The 26977-nt window shown below is 40.3% G+C and overlaps 1 long non-coding RNA gene and 25 other non-coding genes across 26 annotated transcripts in view; 25 read left to right on the forward strand and 1 right to left on the reverse strand.

The window, feature by feature from the left end:
• Window positions 1-26977, reverse strand: part of LOC147845150 (uncharacterized) — a 180450-nt gene that overhangs the window by 43334 nt on the left and 110139 nt on the right. The window lies entirely within an intron of this gene.
• On the forward strand, window positions 345-433 carry trnar-ucu (transfer RNA arginine (anticodon UCU)). The gene is given in 2 exon segments: window positions 345-381; window positions 398-433. It is a non-coding gene; the product is annotated as a tRNA-Arg (tRNA).
• Window positions 1440-1513, forward strand: trnat-agu (transfer RNA threonine (anticodon AGU)). Its single transcript has one exon. It is a non-coding gene; the product is annotated as a tRNA-Thr (tRNA).
• On the forward strand, window positions 1950-2038 carry trnar-ucu (transfer RNA arginine (anticodon UCU)). Its single transcript is given in 2 exon segments — window positions 1950-1986; window positions 2003-2038. It is a non-coding gene; the product is annotated as a tRNA-Arg (tRNA).
• On the forward strand, window positions 2785-2858 carry trnat-ugu (transfer RNA threonine (anticodon UGU)). Its single transcript has one exon. It is a non-coding gene; the product is annotated as a tRNA-Thr (tRNA).
• On the forward strand, window positions 3045-3118 carry trnat-agu (transfer RNA threonine (anticodon AGU)). The gene has a single exon. It is a non-coding gene; the product is annotated as a tRNA-Thr (tRNA).
• Window positions 3556-3644, forward strand: trnar-ucu (transfer RNA arginine (anticodon UCU)). The gene is given in 2 exon segments: window positions 3556-3592; window positions 3609-3644. It is a non-coding gene; the product is annotated as a tRNA-Arg (tRNA).
• trnat-agu (transfer RNA threonine (anticodon AGU)) lies at window positions 4651-4724 on the forward strand. The gene has a single exon. It is a non-coding gene; the product is annotated as a tRNA-Thr (tRNA).
• Window positions 5161-5249, forward strand: trnar-ucu (transfer RNA arginine (anticodon UCU)). The gene is given in 2 exon segments: window positions 5161-5197; window positions 5214-5249. It is a non-coding gene; the product is annotated as a tRNA-Arg (tRNA).
• trnat-ugu (transfer RNA threonine (anticodon UGU)) lies at window positions 5996-6069 on the forward strand. The gene has a single exon. It is a non-coding gene; the product is annotated as a tRNA-Thr (tRNA).
• trnat-agu (transfer RNA threonine (anticodon AGU)) lies at window positions 6256-6329 on the forward strand. The gene has a single exon. It is a non-coding gene; the product is annotated as a tRNA-Thr (tRNA).
• trnar-ucu (transfer RNA arginine (anticodon UCU)) lies at window positions 6767-6855 on the forward strand. Its single transcript is given in 2 exon segments — window positions 6767-6803; window positions 6820-6855. It is a non-coding gene; the product is annotated as a tRNA-Arg (tRNA).
• trnat-agu (transfer RNA threonine (anticodon AGU)) lies at window positions 7862-7935 on the forward strand. Its single transcript has one exon. It is a non-coding gene; the product is annotated as a tRNA-Thr (tRNA).
• trnar-ucu (transfer RNA arginine (anticodon UCU)) lies at window positions 8372-8460 on the forward strand. Its single transcript is given in 2 exon segments — window positions 8372-8408; window positions 8425-8460. It is a non-coding gene; the product is annotated as a tRNA-Arg (tRNA).
• trnat-ugu (transfer RNA threonine (anticodon UGU)) lies at window positions 9207-9280 on the forward strand. The gene has a single exon. It is a non-coding gene; the product is annotated as a tRNA-Thr (tRNA).
• Window positions 9467-9540, forward strand: trnat-agu (transfer RNA threonine (anticodon AGU)). The gene has a single exon. It is a non-coding gene; the product is annotated as a tRNA-Thr (tRNA).
• On the forward strand, window positions 9978-10066 carry trnar-ucu (transfer RNA arginine (anticodon UCU)). Its single transcript is given in 2 exon segments — window positions 9978-10014; window positions 10031-10066. It is a non-coding gene; the product is annotated as a tRNA-Arg (tRNA).
• On the forward strand, window positions 11073-11146 carry trnat-agu (transfer RNA threonine (anticodon AGU)). Its single transcript has one exon. It is a non-coding gene; the product is annotated as a tRNA-Thr (tRNA).
• trnar-ucu (transfer RNA arginine (anticodon UCU)) lies at window positions 11583-11671 on the forward strand. Its single transcript is given in 2 exon segments — window positions 11583-11619; window positions 11636-11671. It is a non-coding gene; the product is annotated as a tRNA-Arg (tRNA).
• trnat-ugu (transfer RNA threonine (anticodon UGU)) lies at window positions 12418-12491 on the forward strand. Its single transcript has one exon. It is a non-coding gene; the product is annotated as a tRNA-Thr (tRNA).
• On the forward strand, window positions 12678-12751 carry trnat-agu (transfer RNA threonine (anticodon AGU)). Its single transcript has one exon. It is a non-coding gene; the product is annotated as a tRNA-Thr (tRNA).
• trnar-ucu (transfer RNA arginine (anticodon UCU)) lies at window positions 13189-13277 on the forward strand. The gene is given in 2 exon segments: window positions 13189-13225; window positions 13242-13277. It is a non-coding gene; the product is annotated as a tRNA-Arg (tRNA).
• trnat-agu (transfer RNA threonine (anticodon AGU)) lies at window positions 14284-14357 on the forward strand. Its single transcript has one exon. It is a non-coding gene; the product is annotated as a tRNA-Thr (tRNA).
• On the forward strand, window positions 15629-15702 carry trnat-ugu (transfer RNA threonine (anticodon UGU)). The gene has a single exon. It is a non-coding gene; the product is annotated as a tRNA-Thr (tRNA).
• On the forward strand, window positions 15889-15962 carry trnat-agu (transfer RNA threonine (anticodon AGU)). Its single transcript has one exon. It is a non-coding gene; the product is annotated as a tRNA-Thr (tRNA).
• Window positions 16395-16483, forward strand: trnar-ucu (transfer RNA arginine (anticodon UCU)). The gene is given in 2 exon segments: window positions 16395-16431; window positions 16448-16483. It is a non-coding gene; the product is annotated as a tRNA-Arg (tRNA).

Raw genomic sequence — 26977 nt, forward strand, 5'->3', positions numbered from 1 at the left:
TTAAGAATGCTGCTCGTTCAAGAGGGCTTTGGACGATGCCTTTATATAGCATAGTGTGGTAATGCCTAACCAATTGGACTTTAATAATTCAAGTCCAGACATTCCCACATGCAGCGCTACCGTTGTTAGTTTTTTTTTTTTTTTTTTTTGGGAATTAAACATTTAGCCTGTGTCAAGGTCGTTTGCCGCTGTGGCTTAGTTGGTCAAAGTGCCTGTCTAGTAAACAGGAGATCCTGGCTTTGAATTCCAGCAGTGCCTTGTCCGCAGTTGGCTGTTCTTTCATGGGCCAGAGAGTACTAAAAAGTGCTTTCTGTCCAACAGTTCTAGAGAAAGCAGAGCACTTAGGCTCTGTGGCGCAATGGATAGCGCATTGGACTTCTAGGCTGTGAGCTGAGCCATTCAAAGGTTGTGGGTTCGAGTCCCACCAGAATCACAAGCTTAACTCTTTTTCTTCACTGACTTAAGGTGTGGTGCGTTTCTAACATTTTAGGCATCTGTCCATCCCGTTTTGCTTCTTTCTTTCATTGCGCAGTGCAGGCTCAGATACTAGGGGTACTCTACAATAAAGCCGATAACTTAATTGAGCTGTTTTAAATAAGGGAGATTAGAAAACGGTGTAGGGCCTAGTGGGCTTGAGGAATGACTCGTCGGCAACCTGTGGTTTTGGGGAAAAGTAACTGCCACCTATTGTTGAGATCACGCCTTTTGGATTTGTCGTACAAGAGCCTCTTTATGCATGTGCAAAGTAACTGAGTAGAAAGCACAGTAATTTTTGCTCCCCCCCCACTGTCTTAGATGAAACTGCGTTTGGAAGTATCGTATCCAGAGGTTTTTTCTTTTAGTGTTAAGACTAAGTTGGCCAGAGCACCTGTCTTGGGAACAGCAGGTGCTAGGTTCAAATCCAAACTGCACCTTTCCCTCAGATTATGGGAGAGTGGCTTTCTGATCTGAAACTCTTTCAATGGCCGATAGCATATGTTTGTCCTGATTTCCATTTTCCGAGCTGACCCTGGGTTTGGATGACATGGTCAGGCTTGAGACATGATCATCCAGACTCTAAAGGACCGCGTCCGGCTTGTCAGCATTTTCTGCATCCTGACATGCTGGTTTTTGTTGTGTATTATTTTTTCTTCTTCGATTTTTGTTATCGGGCAAATGTCTCTTAATGTGAATTTCTGTGGCGCTGTGGCTTAGCTGGTCAAAGCGCCTGTCTTGTAAACAGGAGATCCTGGCCTCAAGTCCCAGCAGCGCCTTAGTCCAGGTGGTGCGTGTGCTTGTTTTATAGAGCTCACCGGAATGAATTATAAAATTGTATAGCTTTGAGGCGTAATGAATAGTGCGACAAATAGAGTTAAACAACCTCTTTGCTTGCCATTTTAAGACTTGCTGTCTTTTTTTAGTCTCTGTGTGCAAAAACGTCTTGCTTCCTATTCAGCGTTGGCGCTGTGGCTTAGTTGGTCAAAGCGCCTGTCTAGTAAACAGGAGATCCTGGGTTCAAATCCCAGCAGTGCCTTATGTACAGGTTACACGTTTGCTTTTGTTAAGAGTAACGAGTGTTTACGCAGCGGGATGTTTAGCAGTCGGTTTCTTAACAAAACTCAAATCCTTAAGAACGCTGCTTGTTCAAGAGGGCTTTGGACGATGCCTTTATATAGCATAGTGTGGTAATGCAGAACCAATTGGACTTTAATATTTCAAGTCCAGACATTCCCACATGCAGCGCTACCGTTGTTAGTTTTTTTTTTTTTTTTTTTTGGAATTAAACATTTAGCCTGTATCAAGGTCGTTTGGCGCTGTGGCTTAGTTGGTCAAAGTGCCTGTCTAGTAAACAGGAGATCCTGGCTTTGAATTCCAGCAGTGCCTTGTCCGCAGTTGGCTGTTCTTTCATGGGCCAGAGAGTACTAAAAAGTGCTTTCTGTCCAACAGTTCTAGAGAAAGCAGAGCACTTAGGCTCTGTGGCGCAATGGATAGCGCATTGGACTTCTAGGCTGTGAGCTGAGCCATTCAAAGGTTGTGGGTTCGAGTCCCACCAGAGTCATAAGCTTTACTCTTTTTCTTCACTGACTTAAGGTGTGGTGCGTTTCTAACATTTTAGGCATCTGTCCATCCCGTTTTGCTTCTTTCTTTCATTGCGCAGTGCAGGCTCAGATACTAGGGGTACTCTACAATAAAGCCGATAACTTAATTGAGCTGTTTTAAATAAGGGAGATTAGAAAACGGTGTAGGGCCTAGTGGGCTTGAGGAATGACTCGTCGGCAACCTGTGGTTTTGGGGAAAAGTAACTGCCACCTATTGTTGAGATCACGCCTTTTGGATTTGTCGTACAAGAGCCTCTTTATGCATGTGCAAAGTAACTGAGTAGAAAGCACAGTAATTTTTGCTTCCCCCCCACTGTCTTAGATGAAACTGCGTTTGGAAGTATCGTATCCAGAGGTTTTTTCTTTTAGTGTTAAGACTAAGTTGGCCAGAGCACCTGTCTTGGGAACAGCAGGTGCTAGGTTCAAATCCAAACCGCACCTTTCCCTCAGATTATGGGAGAGTGGCTTTCTGATCTGAAACTCTTTCAATGGCCGATAGCATATGTTTGTCCTGATTTCCATTTTCCGAGCTGACTCTGGGTTTGGATGACATGGTCAGGCTTGAGACATGATCATCCAGACTCTAAAGGACCGCGTCCGGCTTGTCAGCATTTTCTGCATCCTGACATGCTGGTTTTTGTTGTGTATTATTTTTTCTTCTTCGATTTTTGTTATCGGGCAAATGTCTCTTACTGTAAATTTCTGTGGCGCTGTGGCTTAGCTGGTCAAAGCGCCTGTCTTGTAAACAGGAGATCGTGGGCTCAAGTCCCAGCAGCGCCTTAGTCCAGGTGGTGCGTGTGCTTGTTTTATAGAGCTCACCGGAATGAATTATAAAATTGTATAGCTTTGAGGCGTAATGAATAGTGCGACAAATAGAGTTAAACAACCTCTTTGCTTGCCATTTTAAGACTTGCTGTCTTTTTTTAGTCTCTGTGTGCAAAAACTTCTTGCCTCCTATTCAGCGTTGGCGCTGTGGCTTAGTTGGTCAAAGCGCCTGTCTAGTAAACAGGAGATCCTGGGTTCAAATCCCAGCAGTGCCTTATGTATAGGTTTCGTGTTTGCTTTTGTTAAGAGTAACGAGTGTTTACGCAGCGGGATGTTTAGCAGTCGGTTTCTTAACAAAACTCAAATCCTTAAGAACGCTGCTCGTTCAAGAGGGCTTTGGACGATGCCTTTATATAGCATAGTGTGGTAATGCCTAACCAATTGGACTTTAATAATTCAAGTCCAGACATTCCCACATGCAGCGCTACCGTTGTTAGTTTTTTTTTTTTTTTTTTTTGGGAATTAAACATTTAGCCTGTGTCAAGGTCGTTTGGCGCTGTGGCTTAGTTGGTCAAAGTGCCTGTCTAGTAAACAGGAGATCCTGGCTTTGAATTCCAGCAGTGCCTTGTCCGCAGTTGGCTGTTCTTTCATGGGCCAGAGAGTACTAAAAAGTGCTTTCTGTCCAACAGTTCTAGAGAAAGCAGAGCACTTAGGCTCTGTGGCGCAATGGATAGCGCATTGGACTTCTAGGCTGTGAGCTGAGCCATTCAAAGGTTGTGGGTTCGAGTCCCACCAGAATCACAAGCTTAACTCTTTTTCTTCACTGACTTAAGGTGTGGTGCGTTTCTAACATTTTAGGCATCTGTCCATCCCGTTTTGCTTCTTTCTTTCATTGCGCAGTGCAGGCTCAGATACTAGGGGTACTCTACAATAAAGCCGATAACTTAATTGAGCTGTTTTAAATAAGGGAGATTAGAAAACGGTGTAGGGCCTAGTGGGCTTGAGGAATGACTCGTCGGCAACCTGTGGTTTTGGGGAAAAGTAACTGCCACCTATTGTTGAGATCACGCCTTTTGGATTTGTCGTACAAGAGCCTCTTTATGCATGTGCAAAGTAACTGAGTAGAAAGCACAGTAATTTTTGCTCCCCCCCCACTGTCTTAGATGAAACTGCGTTTGGAAGTATCGTATCCAGAGGTTTTTTCTTTTAGTGTTAAGACTAAGTTGGCCAGAGCACCTGTCTTGGGAACAGCAGGTGCTAGGTTCAAATCCAAACTGCACCTTTCCCTCAGATTATGGGAGAGTGGCTTTCTGATCTGAAACTCTTTCAATGGCCGATAGCATATGTTTGTCCTGATTTCCATTTTCCGAGCTGACCCTGGGTTTGGATGACATGGTCAGGCTTGAGACATGATCATCCAGACTCTAAAGGACCGCGTCCGGCTTGTCAGCATTTTCTGCATCCTGACATGCTGGTTTTTGTTGTGTATTATTTTTTCTTCTTCGATTTTTGTTATCGGGCAAATGTCTCTTAATGTGAATTTCTGTGGCGCTGTGGCTTAGCTGGTCAAAGCGCCTGTCTTGTAAACAGGAGATCCTGGCCTCAAGTCCCAGCAGCGCCTTAGTCCAGGTGGTGCGTGTGCTTGTTTTATAGAGCTCACCGGAATGAATTATAAAATTGTATAGCTTTGAGGCGTAATGAATAGTGCGACAAATAGAGTTAAACAACCTCTTTGCTTGCCATTTTAAGACTTGCTGTCTTTTTTTAGTCTCTGTGTGCAAAAACGTCTTGCTTCCTATTCAGCGTTGGCGCTGTGGCTTAGTTGGTCAAAGCGCCTGTCTAGTAAACAGGAGATCCTGGGTTCAAATCCCAGCAGTGCCTTATGTACAGGTTACACGTTTGCTTTTGTTAAGAGTAACGAGTGTTTACGCAGCGGGATGTTTAGCAGTCGGTTTCTTAACAAAACTCAAATCCTTAAGAACGCTGCTTGTTCAAGAGGGCTTTGGACGATGCCTTTATATAGCATAGTGTGGTAATGCAGAACCAATTGGACTTTAATATTTCAAGTCCAGACATTCCCACATGCAGCGCTACCGTTGTTAGTTTTTTTTTTTTTTTTTTTTGGAATTAAACATTTAGCCTGTATCAAGGTCGTTTGGCGCTGTGGCTTAGTTGGTCAAAGTGCCTGTCTAGTAAACAGGAGATCCTGGCTTTGAATTCCAGCAGTGCCTTGTCCGCAGTTGGCTGTTCTTTCATGGGCCAGAGAGTACTAAAAAGTGCTTTCTGTCCAACAGTTCTAGAGAAAGCAGAGCACTTAGGCTCTGTGGCGCAATGGATAGCGCATTGGACTTCTAGGCTGTGAGCTGAGCCATTCAAAGGTTGTGGGTTCGAGTCCCACCAGAGTCATAAGCTTTACTCTTTTTCTTCACTGACTTAAGGTGTGGTGCGTTTCTAACATTTTAGGCATCTGTCCATCCCGTTTTGCTTCTTTCTTTCATTGCGCAGTGCAGGCTCAGATACTAGGGGTACTCTACAATAAAGCCGATAACTTAATTGAGCTGTTTTAAATAAGGGAGATTAGAAAACGGTGTAGGGCCTAGTGGGCTTGAGGAATGACTCGTCGGCAACCTGTGGTTTTGGGGAAAAGTAACTGCCACCTATTGTTGAGATCACGCCTTTTGGATTTGTCGTACAAGAGCCTCTTTATGCATGTGCAAAGTAACTGAGTAGAAAGCACAGTAATTTTTGCTTCCCCCCCACTGTCTTAGATGAAACTGCGTTTGGAAGTATCGTATCCAGAGGTTTTTTCTTTTAGTGTTAAGACTAAGTTGGCCAGAGCACCTGTCTTGGGAACAGCAGGTGCTAGGTTCAAATCCAAACTGCACCTTTCCCTCAGATTATGGGAGAGTGGCTTTCTGATCTGAAACTCTTTCAATGGCCGATAGCATATGTTTGTCCTGATTTCCATTTTCCGAGCTGACTCTGGGTTTGGATGACATGGTCAGGCTTGAGACATGATCATCCAGACTCTAAAGGACCGCGTCCGGCTTGTCAGCATTTTCTGCATCCTGACATGCTGGTTTTTGTTGTGTATTATTTTTTCTTCTTCGATTTTTGTTATCGGGCAAATGTCTCTTACTGTAAATTTCTGTGGCGCTGTGGCTTAGCTGGTCAAAGCGCCTGTCTTGTAAACAGGAGATCGTGGGCTCAAGTCCCAGCAGCGCCTTAGTCCAGGTGGTGCGTGTGCTTGTTTTATAGAGCTCACCGGAATGAATTATAAAATTGTATAGCTTTGAGGCGTAATGAATAGTGCGACAAATAGAGTTAAACAACCTCTTTGCTTGCCATTTTAAGACTTGCTGTCTTTTTTTAGTCTCTGTGTGCAAAAACTTCTTGCCTCCTATTCAGCGTTGGCGCTGTGGCTTAGTTGGTCAAAGCGCCTGTCTAGTAAACAGGAGATCCTGGGTTCAAATCCCAGCAGTGCCTTATGTATAGGTTTCGTGTTTGCTTTTGTTAAGAGTAACGAGTGTTTACGCAGCGGGATGTTTAGCAGTCGGTTTCTTAACAAAACTCAAATCCTTAAGAATGCTGCTCGTTCAAGAGGGCTTTGGACGATGCCTTTATATAGCATAGTGTGGTAATGCCTAACCAATTGGACTTTAATAATTCAAGTCCAGACATTCCCACATGCAGCGCTACCGTTGTTAGTTTTTTTTTTTTTTTTTTTTGGGAATTAAACATTTAGCCTGTGTCAAGGTCGTTTGCCGCTGTGGCTTAGTTGGTCAAAGTGCCTGTCTAGTAAACAGGAGATCCTGGCTTTGAATTCCAGCAGTGCCTTGTCCGCAGTTGGCTGTTCTTTCATGGGCCAGAGAGTACTAAAAAGTGCTTTCTGTCCAACAGTTCTAGAGAAAGCAGAGCACTTAGGCTCTGTGGCGCAATGGATAGCGCATTGGACTTCTAGGCTGTGAGCTGAGCCATTCAAAGGTTGTGGGTTCGAGTCCCACCAGAATCACAAGCTTAACTCTTTTTCTTCACTGACTTAAGGTGTGGTGCGTTTCTAACATTTTAGGCATCTGTCCATCCCGTTTTGCTTCTTTCTTTCATTGCGCAGTGCAGGCTCAGATACTAGGGGTACTCTACAATAAAGCCGATAACTTAATTGAGCTGTTTTAAATAAGGGAGATTAGAAAACGGTGTAGGGCCTAGTGGGCTTGAGGAATGACTCGTCGGCAACCTGTGGTTTTGGGGAAAAGTAACTGCCACCTATTGTTGAGATCACGCCTTTTGGATTTGTCGTACAAGAGCCTCTTTATGCATGTGCAAAGTAACTGAGTAGAAAGCACAGTAATTTTTGCTCCCCCCCCACTGTCTTAGATGAAACTGCGTTTGGAAGTATCGTATCCAGAGGTTTTTTCTTTTAGTGTTAAGACTAAGTTGGCCAGAGCACCTGTCTTGGGAACAGCAGGTGCTAGGTTCAAATCCAAACTGCACCTTTCCCTCAGATTATGGGAGAGTGGCTTTCTGATCTGAAACTCTTTCAATGGCCGATAGCATATGTTTGTCCTGATTTCCATTTTCCGAGCTGACCCTGGGTTTGGATGACATGGTCAGGCTTGAGACATGATCATCCAGACTCTAAAGGACCGCGTCCGGCTTGTCAGCATTTTCTGCATCCTGACATGCTGGTTTTTGTTGTGTATTATTTTTTCTTCTTCGATTTTTGTTATCGGGCAAATGTCTCTTAATGTGAATTTCTGTGGCGCTGTGGCTTAGCTGGTCAAAGCGCCTGTCTTGTAAACAGGAGATCCTGGCCTCAAGTCCCAGCAGCGCCTTAGTCCAGGTGGTGCGTGTGCTTGTTTTATAGAGCTCACCGGAATGAATTATAAAATTGTATAGCTTTGAGGCGTAATGAATAGTGCGACAAATAGAGTTAAACAACCTCTTTGCTTGCCATTTTAAGACTTGCTGTCTTTTTTTAGTCTCTGTGTGCAAAAACGTCTTGCTTCCTATTCAGCGTTGGCGCTGTGGCTTAGTTGGTCAAAGCGCCTGTCTAGTAAACAGGAGATCCTGGGTTCAAATCCCAGCAGTGCCTTATGTACAGGTTACACGTTTGCTTTTGTTAAGAGTAACGAGTGTTTACGCAGCGGGATGTTTAGCAGTCGGTTTCTTAACAAAACTCAAATCCTTAAGAACGCTGCTTGTTCAAGAGGGCTTTGGACGATGCCTTTATATAGCATAGTGTGGTAATGCAGAACCAATTGGACTTTAATATTTCAAGTCCAGACATTCCCACATGCAGCGCTACCGTTGTTAGTTTTTTTTTTTTTTTTTTTTGGAATTAAACATTTAGCCTGTATCAAGGTCGTTTGGCGCTGTGGCTTAGTTGGTCAAAGTGCCTGTCTAGTAAACAGGAGATCCTGGCTTTGAATTCCAGCAGTGCCTTGTCCGCAGTTGGCTGTTCTTTCATGGGCCAGAGAGTACTAAAAAGTGCTTTCTGTCCAACAGTTCTAGAGAAAGCAGAGCACTTAGGCTCTGTGGCGCAATGGATAGCGCATTGGACTTCTAGGCTGTGAGCTGAGCCATTCAAAGGTTGTGGGTTCGAGTCCCACCAGAGTCATAAGCTTTACTCTTTTTCTTCACTGACTTAAGGTGTGGTGCGTTTCTAACATTTTAGGCATCTGTCCATCCCGTTTTGCTTCTTTCTTTCATTGCGCAGTGCAGGCTCAGATACTAGGGGTACTCTACAATAAAGCCGATAACTTAATTGAGCTGTTTTAAATAAGGGAGATTAGAAAACGGTGTAGGGCCTAGTGGGCTTGAGGAATGACTCGTCGGCAACCTGTGGTTTTGGGGAAAAGTAACTGCCACCTATTGTTGAGATCACGCCTTTTGGATTTGTCGTACAAGAGCCTCTTTATGCATGTGCAAAGTAACTGAGTAGAAAGCACAGTAATTTTTGCTTCCCCCCCACTGTCTTAGATGAAACTGCGTTTGGAAGTATCGTATCCAGAGGTTTTTTCTTTTAGTGTTAAGACTAAGTTGGCCAGAGCACCTGTCTTGGGAACAGCAGGTGCTAGGTTCAAATCCAAACTGCACCTTTCCCTCAGATTATGGGAGAGTGGCTTTCTGATCTGAAACTCTTTCAATGGCCGATAGCATATGTTTGTCCTGATTTCCATTTTCCGAGCTGACTCTGGGTTTGGATGACATGGTCAGGCTTGAGACATGATCATCCAGACTCTAAAGGACCGCGTCCGGCTTGTCAGCATTTTCTGCATCCTGACATGCTGGTTTTTGTTGTGTATTATTTTTTCTTCTTCGATTTTTGTTATCGGGCAAATGTCTCTTACTGTAAATTTCTGTGGCGCTGTGGCTTAGCTGGTCAAAGCGCCTGTCTTGTAAACAGGAGATCGTGGGCTCAAGTCCCAGCAGCGCCTTAGTCCAGGTGGTGCGTGTGCTTGTTTTATAGAGCTCACCGGAATGAATTATAAAATTGTATAGCTTTGAGGCGTAATGAATAGTGCGACAAATAGAGTTAAACAACCTCTTTGCTTGCCATTTTAAGACTTGCTGTCTTTTTTTAGTCTCTGTGTGCAAAAACTTCTTGCCTCCTATTCAGCGTTGGCGCTGTGGCTTAGTTGGTCAAAGCGCCTGTCTAGTAAACAGGAGATCCTGGGTTCAAATCCCAGCAGTGCCTTATGTATAGGTTTCGTGTTTGCTTTTGTTAAGAGTAACGAGTGTTTACGCAGCGGGATGTTTAGCAGTCGGTTTCTTAACAAAACTCAAATCCTTAAGAATGCTGCTCGTTCAAGAGGGCTTTGGACGATGCCTTTATATAGCATAGTGTGGTAATGCCTAACCAATTGGACTTTAATAATTCAAGTCCAGACATTCCCACATGCAGCGCTACCGTTGTTAGTTTTTTTTTTTTTTTTTTTTGGGAATTAAACATTTAGCCTGTGTCAAGGTCGTTTGCCGCTGTGGCTTAGTTGGTCAAAGTGCCTGTCTAGTAAACAGGAGATCCTGGCTTTGAATTCCAGCAGTGCCTTGTCCGCAGTTGGCTGTTCTTTCATGGGCCAGAGAGTACTAAAAAGTGCTTTCTGTCCAACAGTTCTAGAGAAAGCAGAGCACTTAGGCTCTGTGGCGCAATGGATAGCGCATTGGACTTCTAGGCTGTGAGCTGAGCCATTCAAAGGTTGTGGGTTCGAGTCCCACCAGAATCACAAGCTTAACTCTTTTTCTTCACTGACTTAAGGTGTGGTGCGTTTCTAACATTTTAGGCATCTGTCCATCCCGTTTTGCTTCTTTCTTTCATTGCGCAGTGCAGGCTCAGATACTAGGGGTACTCTACAATAAAGCCGATAACTTAATTGAGCTGTTTTAAATAAGGGAGATTAGAAAACGGTGTAGGGCCTAGTGGGCTTGAGGAATGACTCGTCGGCAACCTGTGGTTTTGGGGAAAAGTAACTGCCACCTATTGTTGAGATCACGCCTTTTGGATTTGTCGTACAAGAGCCTCTTTATGCATGTGCAAAGTAACTGAGTAGAAAGCACAGTAATTTTTGCTCCCCCCCCACTGTCTTAGATGAAACTGCGTTTGGAAGTATCGTATCCAGAGGTTTTTTCTTTTAGTGTTAAGACTAAGTTGGCCAGAGCACCTGTCTTGGGAACAGCAGGTGCTAGGTTCAAATCCAAACTGCACCTTTCCCTCAGATTATGGGAGAGTGGCTTTCTGATCTGAAACTCTTTCAATGGCCGATAGCATATGTTTGTCCTGATTTCCATTTTCCGAGCTGACCCTGGGTTTGGATGACATGGTCAGGCTTGAGACATGATCATCCAGACTCTAAAGGACCGCGTCCGGCTTGTCAGCATTTTCTGCATCCTGACATGCTGGTTTTTGTTGTGTATTATTTTTTCTTCTTCGATTTTTGTTATCGGGCAAATGTCTCTTAATGTGAATTTCTGTGGCGCTGTGGCTTAGCTGGTCAAAGCGCCTGTCTTGTAAACAGGAGATCCTGGCCTCAAGTCCCAGCAGCGCCTTAGTCCAGGTGGTGCGTGTGCTTGTTTTATAGAGCTCACCGGAATGAATTATAAAATTGTATAGCTTTGAGGCGTAATGAATAGTGCGACAAATAGAGTTAAACAACCTCTTTGCTTGCCATTTTAAGACTTGCTGTCTTTTTTTAGTCTCTGTGTGCAAAAACGTCTTGCTTCCTATTCAGCGTTGGCGCTGTGGCTTAGTTGGTCAAAGCGCCTGTCTAGTAAACAGGAGATCCTGGGTTCAAATCCCAGCAGTGCCTTATGTACAGGTTACACGTTTGCTTTTGTTAAGAGTAACGAGTGTTTACGCAGCGGGATGTTTAGCAGTCGGTTTCTTAACAAAACTCAAATCCTTAAGAACGCTGCTTGTTCAAGAGGGCTTTGGACGATGCCTTTATATAGCATAGTGTGGTAATGCAGAACCAATTGGACTTTAATATTTCAAGTCCAGACATTCCCACATGCAGAGTTACCGTTGTTAGTTTTTTTTTTTTTTTTTTTTGGAATTAAACATTTAGCCTGTATCAAGGTCGTTTGGCGCTGTGGCTTAGTTGGTCAAAGTGCCTGTCTAGTAAACAGGAGATCCTGGCTTTGAATTCCAGCAGTGCCTTGTCCGCAGTTGGCTGTTCTTTCATGGGCCAGAGAGTACTAAAAAGTGCTTTCTGTCCAACAGTTCTAGAGAAAGCAGAGCACTTAGGCTCTGTGGCGCAATGGATAGCGCATTGGACTTCTAGGCTGTGAGCTGAGCCATTCAAAGGTTGTGGGTTCGAGTCCCACCAGAGTCATAAGCTTTACTCTTTTTCTTCACTGACTTAAGGTGTGGTGCGTTTCTAACATTTTAGGCATCTGTCCATCCCGTTTTGCTTCTTTCTTTCATTGCGCAGTGCAGGCTCAGATACTAGGGGTACTCTACAATAAAGCCGATAACTTAATTGAGCTGTTTTAAATAAGGGAGATTAGAAAACGGTGTAGGGCCTAGTGGGCTTGAGGAATGACTCGTCGGCAACCTGTGGTTTTGGGGAAAAGTAACTGCCACCTATTGTTGAGATCACGCCTTTTGGATTTGTCGTACAAGAGCCTCTTTATGCATGTGCAAAGTAACTGAGTAGAAAGCACAGTAATTTTTGCTTCCCCCCCACTGTCTTAGATGAAACTGCGTTTGGAAGTATCGTATCCAGAGGTTTTTTCTTTTAGTGTTAAGACTAAGTTGGCCAGAGCACCTGTCTTGGGAACAGCAGGTGCTAGGTTCAAATCCAAACTGCACCTTTCCCTCAGATTATGGGAGAGTGGCTTTCTGATCTGAAACTCTTTCAATGGCCGATAGCATATGTTTGTCCTGATTTCCATTTTCCGAGCTGACTCTGGGTTTGGATGACATGGTCAGGCTTGAGACATGATCATCCAGACTCTAAAGGACCGCGTCCGGCTTGTCAGCATTTTCTGCATCCTGACATGCTGGTTTTTGTTGTGTATTATTTTTTCTTCTTCGATTTTTGTTATCGGGCAAATGTCTCTTACTGTAAATTTCTGTGGCGCTGTGGCTTAGCTGGTCAAAGCGCCTGTCTTGTAAACAGGAGATCGTGGGCTCAAGTCCCAGCAGCGCCTTAGTCCAGGTGGTGCGTGTGCTTGTTTTATAGAGCTCACCGGAATGAATTATAAAATTGTATAGCTTTGAGGCGTAATGAATAGTGCGACAAATAGAGTTAAACAACCTCTTTGCTTGCCATTTTAAGACTTGCTGTCTTTTTTTAGTCTCTGTGTGCAAAAACTTCTTGCCTCCTATTCAGCGTTGGCGCTGTGGCTTAGTTGGTCAAAGCGCCTGTCTAGTAAACAGGAGATCCTGGGTTCAAATCCCAGCAGTGCCTTATGTATAGGTTTCGTGTTTGCTTTTGTTAAGAGTAACGAGTGTTTACGCAGCGGGATGTTTAGCAGTCGGTTTCTTAACAAAACTCAAATCCTTAAGAATGCTGCTCGTTCAAGAGGGCTTTGGACGATGCCTTTATATAGCATAGTGTGGTAATGCCTAACCAATTGGACTTTAATAATTCAAGTCCAGACATTCCCACATGCAGCGCTACCGTTGTTAGTTTTTTTTTTTTTTTTTTTTGGGAATTAAACATTTAGCCTGTGTCAAGGTCGTTTGCCGCTGTGGCTTAGTTGGTCAAAGTGCCTGTCTAGTAAACAGGAGATCCTGGCTTTGAATTCCAGCAGTGCCTTGTCCGCAGTTGGCTGTTCTTTCATGGGCCAGAGAGTACTAAAAAGTGCTTTCTGTCCAACAGTTCTAGAGAAAGCAGAGCACTTAGGCTCTGTGGCGCAATGGATAGCGCATTGGACTTCTAGGCTGTGAGCTGAGCCATTCAAAGGTTGTGGGTTCGAGTCCCACCAGAATCACAAGCTTAACTCTTTTTCTTCACTGACTTAAGGTGTGGTGCGTTTCTAACATTTTAGGCATCTGTCCATCCCGTTTTGCTTCTTTCTTTCATTGCGCAGTGCAGGCTCAGATACTAGGGGTACTCTACAATAAAGCCGATAACTTAATTGAGCTGTTTTAAATAAGGGAGATTAGAAAACGGTGTAGGGCCTAGTGGGCTTGAGGAATGACTCGTCGGCAACCTGTGGTTTTGGGGAAAAGTAACTGCCACCTATTGTTGAGATCACGCCTTTTGGATTTGTCGTACAAGAGCCTCTTTATGCATGTGCAAAGTAACTGAGTAGAAAGCACAGTAATTTTTGCTCCCCCCCCACTGTCTTAGATGAAACTGCGTTTGGAAGTATCGTATCCAGAGGTTTTTTCTTTTAGTGTTAAGACTAAGTTGGCCAGAGCACCTGTCTTGGGAACAGCAGGTGCTAGGTTCAAATCCAAACTGCACCTTTCCCTCAGATTATGGGAGAGTGGCTTTCTGATCTGAAACTCTTTCAATGGCCGATAGCATATGTTTGTCCTGATTTCCATTTTCCGAGCTGACCCTGGGTTTGGATGACATGGTCAGGCTTGAGACATGATCATCCAGACTCTAAAGGACCGCGTCCGGCTTGTCAGCATTTTCTGCATCCTGACATGCTGGTTTTTGTTGTGTATTATTTTTTCTTCTTCGATTTTTGTTATCGGGCAAATGTCTCTTAATGTGAATTTCTGTGGCGCTGTGGCTTAGCTGGTCAAAGCGCCTGTCTTGTAAACAGGAGATCCTGGCCTCAAGTCCCAGCAGCGCCTTAGTCCAGGTGGTGCGTGTGCTTGTTTTATAGAGCTCACCGGAATGAATTATAAAATTGTATAGCTTTGAGGCGTAATGAATAGTGCGACAAATAGAGTTAAACAACCTCTTTGCTTGCCATTTTAAGACTTGCTGTCTTTTTTTAGTCTCTGTGTGCAAAAACGTCTTGCTTCCTATTCAGCGTTGGCGCTGTGGCTTAGTTGGTCAAAGCGCCTGTCTAGTAAACAGGAGATCCTGGGTTCAAATCCCAGCAGTGCCTTATGTACAGGTTACACGTTTGCTTTTGTTAAGAGTAACGAGTGTTTACGCAGCGGGATGTTTAGCAGTCGGTTTCTTAACAAAACTCAAATCCTTAAGAACGCTGCTTGTTCAAGAGGGCTTTGGACGATGCCTTTATATAGCATAGTGTGGTAATGCAGAACCAATTGGACTTTAATATTTCAAGTCCAGACATTCCCACATGCAGAGTTACCGTTGTTAGTTTTTTTTTTTTTTTTTTTGGGAATTAAACATTTAGCCTGTGTCAAGGTCGTTTGGCGCTGTGGCTTAGTTGGTCAAAGTGCCTGTCTAGTAAACAGGAGATCCTGGCTTTGAATTCCAGCAGTGCCTTGTCCGCAGTTGGCTGTTCTTTCATGGGCCAGAGAGTACTAAAAAGTGCTTTCTGTCCAACAGTTCTAGAGAAAGCAGAGCACTTAGGCTCTGTGGTGCAACGGATAGCGCATTGGACTTCTAGGCTGTGAGCTGAGCCATTCAAAGGTTGTGGGTTCGAGTCCCACCAGAGTTGCAAGCTTTGCTCTTTCTCTTCACTGACTTAAGGTGTGGTACGTTTCTAACATTTTAGGCATCTGTCCATCCCGTTTTGCTTCTTTCTTTCATTGCGCAGTGCAGGCTCAGATACTTGGGGTACTCTACAATTAAGCCGATGACTTAATTGAGCTGTTTTAAATAAGGGAGATTAGAAAATGGTGTAGGGCCTAGTGGGCTTGAGGAATGACTCGTCGGCAACCTGTGGTTTTGGGGAAAAGTAACTGCCACCTATTGTTGAGATCACGCCTTTTGGATTTGTCGTACAAGAGCCTCTTTATGCATGTGCAAAGTAACTGAGTAGAAAGCACAGTAAATTTTGCTTCCCCCCCACTGTCTTATATGAAACTGCATTTGGAAGTATCGTATCTAGAGGTTTTTTCTTTTAGTGTTAAGACTAAGTTGGCCAGAGCACCTGTCTTGGGAACAGCAGGTGCTAGGTTCAAATCCAAACTGCACCTTTCCCTCAGATTATGGGAGAGTGGCTTTCTGATCTGAAACTCTTTCAATGGCCGATAGCATATGTTTGTCCTGATTTCCATTTTCCGAGCTGACTCTGGGTTTGGATGACATGGTCAGGCTTGAGACATGATCATCCAGACTCTAAAAGACCGCGTCCGGCTTGTCAGCATTTGCTGCATCCTGACATGCTGGTTTTTGTTGTGTATTATTTTTTCTTCTTCGATTTTTGTTATCGGGCAAATGTCTCTTACTGTGAATTTCTGTGGCGCTGTGGCTTAGCTGGTCAAAGCGCCTGTCTTGTAAACAGGAGATCCTGGGCTCAAATCCCAGCAGTGCCTTAGTCCAGGTGGTGCATGTGCTTGTTTTATAGAGCTCACCGGAATGAATTATAAAATTGTATAGCTTTGAGGCGTAATGAATAGTGCGACAAATAGAGTTAAACAACCTCTTTGCTTGCCATTTTAAGACTTGCTGTCTTTTTTTGGTCTCTGTGTGCAAAAACGTCTTGCCTCCTATTCAGCGTTGGCGCTGTGGCTTAGTTGGTCAAAGCGCCTGTCTAGTAAACAGGAGATCCTGGGTTCAAATCCCAGCAGTGCCTAATGTACAGGTTTTGTGTTTGCTTTTGTAAGAGTAACGAGTGTTTACGCAGCGGGATGTTTAGCAGTCGGTTTCTTAACAACCCTCAAATCCTTAAGAACGCTGCTCGTTCAAGAGGGCTTTGGACGATGGCTTTATATAGCATAGTGTGGTAATGCCTAACCAATTGGACTTTAATATTTCAAGTCCAGACATTCCCACATGCAGCGCTACCTTTGTTAGTTTTTTTTTTTTCTTTTGGAATTAAACATTTAGTCTGTGTCAAGGTCGTTTGGTGCTGTGGCTTAGTTGGTCAAAGTGCCTGTCTAGTAAACAGGAGATCCTGGCTTTGAATTCCAGCAGTGCCTTGTCTGCAGTTGGCTGTTCTTTCATGGGCCAGAGAGTACTGAAAAGTGCTTTCTGTCCAACAGTTCTAGAGGAAGCAGAGCACTTAGGCTCTGTGGCGCAATGGATAGCGCATTGGACTTCTAGGCTGTGAGGTGAGCCATCCAAAGGTTGTGGGTTCGAGTCCCACAAGAGTCGCAAGCATTGCTTTTTATCTTCACTGACTTAAGGTGTGGTGCGTTTCTAACATTTTAGGCATCTGTCCATCCCGTTTTGCTTCTTTCTTTCATTGCGCAGTGCAGGCTCAGATATTAGGGGTACTCTACAATAAAGCCGATGACTTAATTGAGCTGTTTTAAATAAGGGAGATTAGAAAACGGTGTAGGGCCTAGTGGGCTTGAGGAATGACTCGTCGGCAACCTGTGGTTTTGGGGAAAAGTAACTGCCACCTACTTCCCCCCCACTGTCTTAGATGAAACTGCGTTTGGAAGTATCGTATCCAGAGGTTTTTTCTTTTAGTTTTAAGACTAAGTTGGCCAGAGCACCTGTCTTGGGAACAGCAGGTGCTAGGTTCAAATCCAAACTGCACCTTTCCCTCAGATTATGGGAGAGTGGCTTTCTTTTTTTTTTTTTTTAACACTTTTATTGTTTCAGAAAGGTGTGATACATTCTTACTGTATTAGTAACCAAATACCAATCAAAGAACTCCCGCCCCATCCCGAAGTTCAAAATAAAAATTAAAAATTAAAAAAAGAAAGGAATAGAATAAAAAAATAGCATTCTCATGCGAGGAAAGAAATACAAAACCAAATAAATAGAAAATAAAGATTAATCAAAATAAACTTAAAGTTAAAAATAAAAAGGGCAATTTTGTTACAAATTAAAAATATATAAAAAATAAATACCATTAAAAAATTGACATTTCAACATATACATTCCAGTGAAAGTATATTAAAGTTAGTCATTACAAACACAGTGTATTTTAACAGTCACATTGTTTGGGATTACTAAACAGTCAGTGCACTGTTATTTAAAAATGAAGGAAGAAGTCCCAAATCTTGTAGAATATGTTCATTTTTTGTTTGATTGAATAAGTCAACCTTTCCATTGCTATACAGGAAGACATTTCCTTAATCCAGAGTGACAAAGATGGAGCATGAGTACTTTTCCAGTGAATGGCAATCAGGCGCTTCGCATGTAATAGACACAGATTTATAAACTTCTGTTCATATGACTTCAGCGATAAGGCAGGTGGGAAAAGACCAAGGATACAGATTTTAGGGCAAACAGGGATTTCTTTACCAATAGTTTTAGAGATTACACCAATTATTTCTTTCCAAAAGAATTGCAAGTGCTCACATTGCCAAACACAATAGAACAGTGTGCCCTTGTAAGTCAAACATTTTCCACAAATGTCCAGAATATTTCTATTAAATTTATTTAACATTTCTGGTGTTATATATGTTCTCATTACCCAATTATATTGGATTAATTTAAAACGGGTATTGATTGATGTTTGCGCTTGAAGACAACTTTCTTCCCATTCATTTTCTGTAATATCTATTTGAAAGTCTTCAATCCAAGCCAGTCTTTTATGATTTGTAGATTCTTTGGAAGCATTAACAAATTTGCTATATAGTGTAGAAATTTTGTATTTGGCACTGGGATCTTTAACTGCAATTTCTTCTAAACTACTTAGGGTCGGACACTGATATGAATGATTTTTAGATCTTATAAAATTACGGATCTGAAGATACTTAAAAAAATGAGACTGAGGAATTTTATATCTTTCCTTTAAGGTTTCAAAGGACATCAATATATTATCTTCATAAACATCTGATATCTTTTGCAAGCCTTTCTGGAACCACAGCTTAAAACCCTTGTCTGATTTCCCTGGTACGAATAATGCATTACCCCAAATGGGAGAGAATTTAGAAAGTACCGGGGTTTCTCCCAGCTCAACCTGTGACTCATGCCATGATAAAATAGTGGCTCTCACAAATGGGTTAGATGTATTTTGTTTGAGTTTCTTTAAAGAATCAGAGTATAAATATGTGTCAAGACTCAAATTGCCTGTACATTTTTTTTCAATCTGTATCCATGGAATGCTAGGTGAGCCAGCAAACCAATAACATGCAGATCTTAGCTGAGCTGCCTTAAAATACCAAAAAAGATTAGGGAGTCGCAGCCCGCCTCGTTCATAAGGAAGATACATGAGTAATAAGCGAAGCCTTGAGCGTCTATTATTCCAAATAAAATAATAAATGCCTTTTTCATATTTGAGAAAAAGGAAGGAGGAGGGGTCAGGGGGATTGACTGAAACAAATATAGAAATTTAGGGAGAATATTCATTTTAATGGTATTCACCCTTCCAATAGTGAGAGGAAGAGACATCCATCTGTTCAAACTTTCGTTTACCTGAGTTATCAGAGGAGTATAATTGGCTGAGATAAGATTTTTTTACTTGTGGAGTAACTTTGATTCCCAAATATCCAAATCCGTCTACAGAAGTTTCATAAGGGTGTTGTATTACTGGATTTTGTCTCTCCTGTTCATTAAGAAAGAGGATAGATGACTTTGAATAGTTAACTTTGTAACCTGAAAATTTTCCAAATTTATTAATCCAGTGGTTCTCAAACTGTGGTACGTGTACCAATAGTGGTACGCAGGCTTCCTTCTAGTGGTACGCGGAGATATCAAATGTGTCATACAGTATTTATATGCTCCATATATTTCAAAATTTATCAAAAATGATTTATATATCAATATGACATATAATAATATTTATTATATAACATGTAGCCTATATTTCTGATGTCCAGGCAACATTTCCAGGTGTTCATGAATTGGCTACTATATATACTGTATTAATACTTTACATTTCAGTATAGCAATTTTCTTTTTACTTTTTACGAACATTAACCTACCATTTTTAACTTTTTAAAAGCACATTTTAATTTTAAATGTTGACATTTTTAGTTAGTTTTTTTTTTTTTTTTTTTTTTTTTTTACATATAAGCACAGTACACTACAGTGTTAACGTTCAGACTATTTATAATGTTTAAAATGGCTGACAATAATAAATATTCTTAATAATAGGAATTAATCTGCCAAATTTTAGAACTGTGCAGAGCTGTAGCTGCTTTACTAGGCTTACTACGCCACTGTATTTTAATATTGCTCATTATGGTGGTACTTGGAGAGACACATTTTTTTCTGAGGTGGTACTTGATGAAAAAAATTTGAGAACCACTGTATTAATCAATTTGTTAAGATTTGGTATTGAATCTTTAAGTTATGTTAAAAATAAAACAATTTCGTCTGCGTAGAGAGATATCCGATGCTCTACACCTGCAATTTCAATTCCCTTTATAGATGGGTGAGTTCTAAATGCTATTGCCAAAGGTTCCAAAGTCATTACAAATAATAAAGGAGAAAGTGGACAGCCTTGACGTGTGCCACGATATAGATTAAATGGTTTGGAGATTAAGTTATTGGTAATTACTTCTGCAGTTGGACTTTGATACAAGGTCTTCACCCACTGGCAAAAATTCTGTCCACATCCAAAACGGCTGAGTATGTCAAATAAATAGGACCATTCGACTCTGTCAAATGCTTTTTCTGCATCTAACGATAAAATACCTGTATCTTTAGAGCCATCCATCTCATGAACGATATTTAGTACTCGCCTGATGTTATGAAAGGCCTGTCTGTTTCGAACAAAGCCATTTTGGTCCATTCCTATTAGGGACGGTAGATGAGCTTCCAATCGAAGGGCTAAAATCTTGGCTATAATTTTGGCATCGGAGTTCATTAGCGAAATTGGCCTATATGATTCACATCTGTCTAAGGGTTTATGGGGTTTAGGAATGAGTGTTATTAATGCAGCTCTTAGAGTAGGAGGAAGACAGCCCTCCAACATTGACTCTTCATACATTTCTAACAAAGGAACTGCTAATTTATCTTTAAAGGCTTTATATATATCAATTGGTATCCCGTCTCGTCCAGCTGTTTTACCACTTTTCATATTCACAATAGCATTTAAAATTTCTCTAGTAGTTAGAGGTTCCTCCAGTTCTTTTTTGGCTTCAATGCTTATAAAGGGAATAAAAAGATCATCTAAAAATAAAGTTTGGTCCATGCTGCATTCTGATGATTCTGTATTGTATAGCATTTGGAAGAATTTGGAAAAAGTTTCATTAATCTCATCTGGGTCTGAAGTCAGATTACCAGCTGTTGTATAAATATTATGTATAGCTTTACTTGATTTTAATTGTTTTATCTGCCAAGACAAAAGTCTACTTGCCTTTTCTCCATACTCATAAAATGTTTGTTTAAGACGGATTAAACTGGCTTCAGCTTTTGTTGCAGATATTTTATTATATTTTGCTCTTAGAATAAGCAGTTCCTGTTTAAGTATGTTGGAATTTGACAAATCTGAATATATATCTTCTTCTAATTTCCGAATTCTTTCTTCTAAATTTTGTAATTCCATTTTCCTTTTTCTAATGACAGAGCATGTGTAGCTTATCATTTGGCCCCTTATATAAGCCTTAAAGGCTTCCCATCTTATAGATGCAGATGTTTCTTTCAGATTAGTTTTAAAAAATAAATCAATTTGAGTACCAATGAACTCTATAAATTTTGGATCATGAAGCCATCTTGGATGAAATCTCCATCTACAAGGCCCTTTTATAATTTTTGAAACATTATATACAAGTTTTACTGGACCATGGTCTGAAATTACAATAGACTCATAGGAGCAGTCAACAATTTGATGGAATAAATTATTGGAGATTAAAAAATAGTCTATTCGTGAATATGATTTTAATGATGAACTATAACATGAATATTCAGTTTTGTTTGGATATTTTCTCCTCCATGGATCACATAAATCAAGTTCCTCTATAAAACTATTACGTTTTTTCCTACTTTGTGTGTGAGCCATCTCTTTACTATTGCATCAATCTAAATGTGGGTTTAATGTCACATTAAAATCTCCTCCTATAATTAAATAGCCAGGTTGAGAGGCCAAGATTAAGAACAAGTTCTCAAAAAATTCTGGACTGTCAGAGTTGGGTCCATACACATTTACAAGGGTAATATTATTATCTATAAGAAAGCCTTGAACAATTAAATATCTGCCGAATTTATCTGCAATCACCTTTGACACTTTAAATGGAATGGCTTTGTGTATCAGAATTAATACACCCCTTGAGTTAGATGCATATGAAGCAGAGATTACTTCACCTGGCCATCTTCTACGTACTTTTAGTAATTCGTTAGACAGAAGATGGGTTTCTTGTAGAAATACAATAGATGCTTTAAATGTTTTAAGTCTAGTCATGACTTGTTTTAAATTTGAAAGTTTACCCAACCCCCTAACATTCCAGGATATAAATGTTAACTGAGATTCACTTGACATACTTAGGAATATTACATGTCCATAATCATAATGCAAAAATTTTATAAAAGAAATAAATACAAAAAAAAAGAAAAAAAAATGCCCATTAAAGAAAAAGAAAAAAGAAAAGAAAAAAAAAACAGGGGGAAAAAAGGGAAAAGAAAACCCTTAACAAACCGGCGTTTACCCCATTTGAACAGAACCAGCCGGTATCTATCTCTTTCCCATCATATTGCAAAGATTCTTCAACAGGCCTGGATGGTCGTATTACTAGGAACACATCCTTGGCTAGCAATAAAAGAGTCATTAGACATTGCCCTACCCACAGACAACCTAATGAAATGGAACATCAAGAATAATCAAACATTTTCTTCAAACAATCATTGAACTGACTTGCATTTAAATATAGGCCTATTTGTTTTTAACCGGCCATTATACAGTAGGTGAATAATTGTCACGTTACGTGTTCGCGGTTAATTACCTTGATTTATGATAATAGCTTTGAAAAATAAAACAGTTGAACATTCAGCCAACTATTTGAAATTTGTCTTTACTCTCCTGATGTTTCCCCGAATTCTTCAATACACTTCTGTACATCCTCTGGCGTCTCACAGATCCTCCACTGGCCCTTATGCATGAAGCTCAGTTTGGCAGGATACATAAATCTGTAAGGAATGTTCAGTACCTGGAGTCGTTTCTTCACATCATCGAATTGCTTTCGTTGTTTCCTCACCGCTACCGAGAAGTCCGGGAAAAACATCTCCTTGTTCTCCTGAAATTTCACAATTCCCATCTCTTTGGCAGCCTGTATCACTCTCTGTCGGTCACGAAAGTTGAGGAATTTCATGATCAGTATTCGCGGGTATTGCTGAGGCTTTGCCTGGAGCCTGCCGATTCTGTGCGCTCTTTCAATAATCACTGGACTCGGGAAAGTAGATGCTCCAAACACATCAGTAAGCCACTTTTCTAGAAAGTTTGCTGCGTCCGTCCCTTCCGCTTTTTCGGGTAGGTTGACTAGCCGGAGATTGCAACGGCGATTACGGTTTTCTAAGTCATCCAGGTCCGCGCTGAGTGTTACAACTCGGCTTTCCAGAGTTTTCACAGTTTTTTGTAGCTTATCCACATTATCCTCGGTATCACTAATTCGATGTTCAGCCTCTGCTAATCTGCCACCAAATTTGGAGATTTCATTTTTAATTCCTTGAATAGCATTCAGAACGCCTTCAAATTGAGATGTGAAAAAGTGTTTCATGTCTGTGAGAGCCTTCATTACATCGTTTTCCTGTTGTTGTTTGTTGTAGCTTCACTTGTTAGCTTGGCGCTACCATTAGCTTCGTCACCGTCAGGACTTTCCTCTGGATTCTTCCTTGTATTTCTTCGATTTGCCATGGTGAAGCAATTTTTTTTTGTGACCGCAGTTGAACTCGGAAACTATTTCGTCAGTTTAATATCTAAAAGTTTCTTAAAGTTTAAATTCTGGCCGTCTGTGGTAAGAGCGTTGAGTTGCACGTCTGTCTAGCTCGTCGCCATTTTGGAACCCCCTCGTATTATTGCTTTTTTTAAAAAGTCACATATTGTGCATTTCTATTATACACAATTTGTACTAAAGCGTTTTAAAAAGTTCATATAAATAAGTTTTCTCTTTGCACCACCAGGTGGCAGTCTTTGTACTTTCATTTCGAGGGTGCAGTTTGCATACGTTTTATGAATATGTATAACTTAATTTATTTTATTAATGACTATAACTTTATATATATAGTTAAAAATATATGTACCATTTTCCCAAGTGTATATAACTACTACTGTAAGAAAATATCAGAATTCGGTACATACTTTCTGTATTATCTTTGCTTGAACTAAGCCGATCTAATCCTGTTTATATGAATTGAACCTGCTCCCGATCAGGTTTGACCTAGCAGAACTGTTGCTATGACAACAACTCTTGGATCAGCTTTGAAGAATGAAACGATCCTGGATCATGTCAAATCGTCAATATCCAAATCCAGCTAACTGAGTAATCCACGTATGAAGAACGGACCCCTAGTCTTCCACACTTTAGGAAACGTAAACATTCAGGATGTGCCATTAGCACAGCCTGCACTAAAAGGAGGCTGGAGATTAAGGATGGCAACACAGAGTGCGAAGTCAATGTCACCTTGAAAAACCTGCCATGACCCGAATTCAAACCAGGGTTGCTGAGGCCACAACACAGAGTACTAACCACTATACAATCACGGCGAGCTATGGGACAGCCATTGCAGTTCTTGTTTGGTATGTTCCTCCATGTGATATGGTCCTTCCTGTTCAGTGAGCACACACTGTTGTTTTTCTTCTCCTACCAGCACAACACTTTTTCCCAGAAACACTGAAAATGCAAACAATTGATGACTGTTGCAATTTTAAAAAGTAACAGGATGTAGGTATAGTCTGCAGGACTTGAACCTGCAGGAGGAGACCCCAACGGATTTCTAGTCAATCGCCTTAACCACTCAGCCACGATTACAAGACTGCCTGTACTTCCATGTCCTCATGCCTAGTACATGTGTTGTGGATCTAGATGAAACTTTCAGCAAGCGATAGCTCAAAGGCAAAAGCTGTGGCTCCACAAAGAGTCTTGCATGCCCGAACAGGGACTTGAACCCTGGACCCTCTACTGATTCCGCTAAAGCTGGGAAACAATAGTCTGTTTTGGAAGGGGAAGAAAAAAATATGAGAAAAAGAAGAAAATTTGAGAAATTGAACGAAAGAAGTGAAATTAAGTTTTTTTTTGGCATTTCTGCCCACCAGACACTACTCAATGCATATATAACAGTACTAGTTCAAGAAATATGTCCATAAATAACACTTTGGGTAGATCACAAGGTTGAAGGTTCAATTCCCGACTGGAGCAGATATCTCTAACCAGGTTATTAATGGGTCAATCATAAACGAGTCCTCTATCGGGTCTGAGTCACTCGTTTCTCACGGGCCAATTATATGTGTTTAGAGCTGGAAAAAGAATTGAACCGCTCATCTCTCGAGTCCTCGGGTTTGAGTCATTCTGTTACGTAAATAACAAACGACTCAAGACTTGAAAGGTGAACTAATTATGATGGCTTCTATCGGCTCAGACTGTGTACATTAGTTAAGATTATATGTGACTGCCAGTGTAACATAACCGAATTACTGACATTAGAAGACATGAAGAGTTGAGCTGAGCAAAGAGACAAAAATGCTTTCATTGACAAAAGAGCAGGTAAACATTGAATTATTATTTTCTCTTTCTTATAGTATTCTATTTATGACTTATGTGTTTGGAAGCAATTCGTAAAATTTTAAAAACATTTTGGCAAATTGAACCAAGTGAACGAAATGACTAGAAAAAAGACTCAAAGATACGAGTCAGTAAAATGATCCGAACTTCCCTTCACTAAACAGGCAATAAATAAAGATAAAGGCCTTACTGTTTAAATATATTGCAGTTTATTACAAAATAAACATCGAAACACACACAGCAAGCATATGACAGAAATAAAACAATTATAAATAAAATACAATTTTGAAATGAATTAAAACTAAAGTATAAAAGGCAGAGGATTCTTATGTAAACAGCAAGCATATTACATAAATAAAATGATTATATATATATAAATAAAATCCTATTTTGAAAATAAATTAAAATGCAAATACAAAAGTAAATTAGTAAAAAAACAAGCAAGTACAGTTGTAGTCAGAATTATGAGCCTCCCTTTTGATATTTTCTTCCATTTTAAAATATTTCCATAATGATGCTTAACAGAGCAAGGAAATTTCCACAGTCAGATAATAATAATAATAATTATTATAAATAAATACAAACTTTCACAGTATGGCTGATTTTTTTTTTCTGCTGGAGAAATTCTTATTTCTTTGATTTTGGCCAGACTAAAAGCAGTTTTAAAATTTTTAAATTAATTTTAACGTCAGAATTATTAGCCCCTTTAAGCTATATATTTTTTCCAATAGTCTACAGAACAAACCATCATTATACAATAACTTGCCTAATAAATTACCCTTACCTGTCTAGCTAACCTAATTAACCTAGTTAAGCCTTCACATGTCACTGTAAGCTGTTTAGAAGTGTCTTGAATAACATCTAGTAAAATATTATTTCATAAATGTGTTGAAAAAAGAACTTCTCTCTGTTAAACAGAAATTGTGGAAATAATAAACAGAGGGGCTAATAATTTAGGGGGGCTAATAATTCTGACTTCAACAGTATGTATATGAAGAGTTTGGTTGCAAAACACGATAAACGGCATTTTTTGACATATCGATTTTATTATTGGAAATCACTGTTCAGATGTACCTTAATCTATGTGTGAATTTCTGCCCTTAATAACATTTAAGAATGTACATTTTAGGCCAAGTAAACATGTATTTTTTCAAAAAACCTAAAATCAACGTTTCTTTTGATATCGAATCCACGTTGATCACCGACGTTGATTCAACATCATTTTGCTCATCTGGGTAATGTTGAAACGACGTCAGGCACTCCATTCAAATCTAACCTGAAATCGTCGCACTTGGTTACTTACCCAACGTTGAATCGATGCTGACTTTCAGTCGATCGAAACAACGTTACAGAATCCACGCATTTTCAACATATAAATGACCTAATTGGTTTATCTAACGTTGAAATGATGTTGATTTTAGGTCGATTGAAACATCATAGAATCCACAACTATTCAACATATAATTTATCAAAATGATTTAACGTTGAAATGAATGCATAAACAACCTTTTCAACATTAAACCAACATATATTAAATAATTACATTTTTCAAAAGGATACATATTATAATTTAATCTGTATATATGACAAAACACACCACAATCTGTCATCATTTTTTTATTTATACAAATATACAGCTGTACACATTCATCAAGAGCATAAAATCATTCAACTCTTCTATACACGCAGTACACTTAAACACAGAGAGAACATTTAAATTATAGGCTTAAATAGTGAAAACCAAGTACTCAAAAAATAAAACTGTGGAATATTAAATACATTTGTCTATTTTTGTTCTATTTCAATATGTATTTTTCATTAGAGTATAAAATGCATTTGATTTCAGATGTACATAATAACAATTTACTATTAGGGTCAAAATACAGGTTTAAATCACAATGCTTATAAGCTGTTTAAAGAGCAACTTTATTGAATTAATTGAAAAAGATTCAATATGCCTATCACAGAAAATAAAATGCAGATGCAACCATAGAAAAAAAGAATGCAGAATTCCTGCAGAATTCCGCAGATTTTC

Source organism: Danio rerio, chromosome 4 (genome assembly GCF_052040795.2).
Source record: "Danio rerio strain M-AB ecotype USA chromosome 4, GRCz13ab, whole genome shotgun sequence".
NCBI classification, from domain to species: Eukaryota; Metazoa; Chordata; class Actinopteri; order Cypriniformes; family Danionidae; genus Danio; species Danio rerio.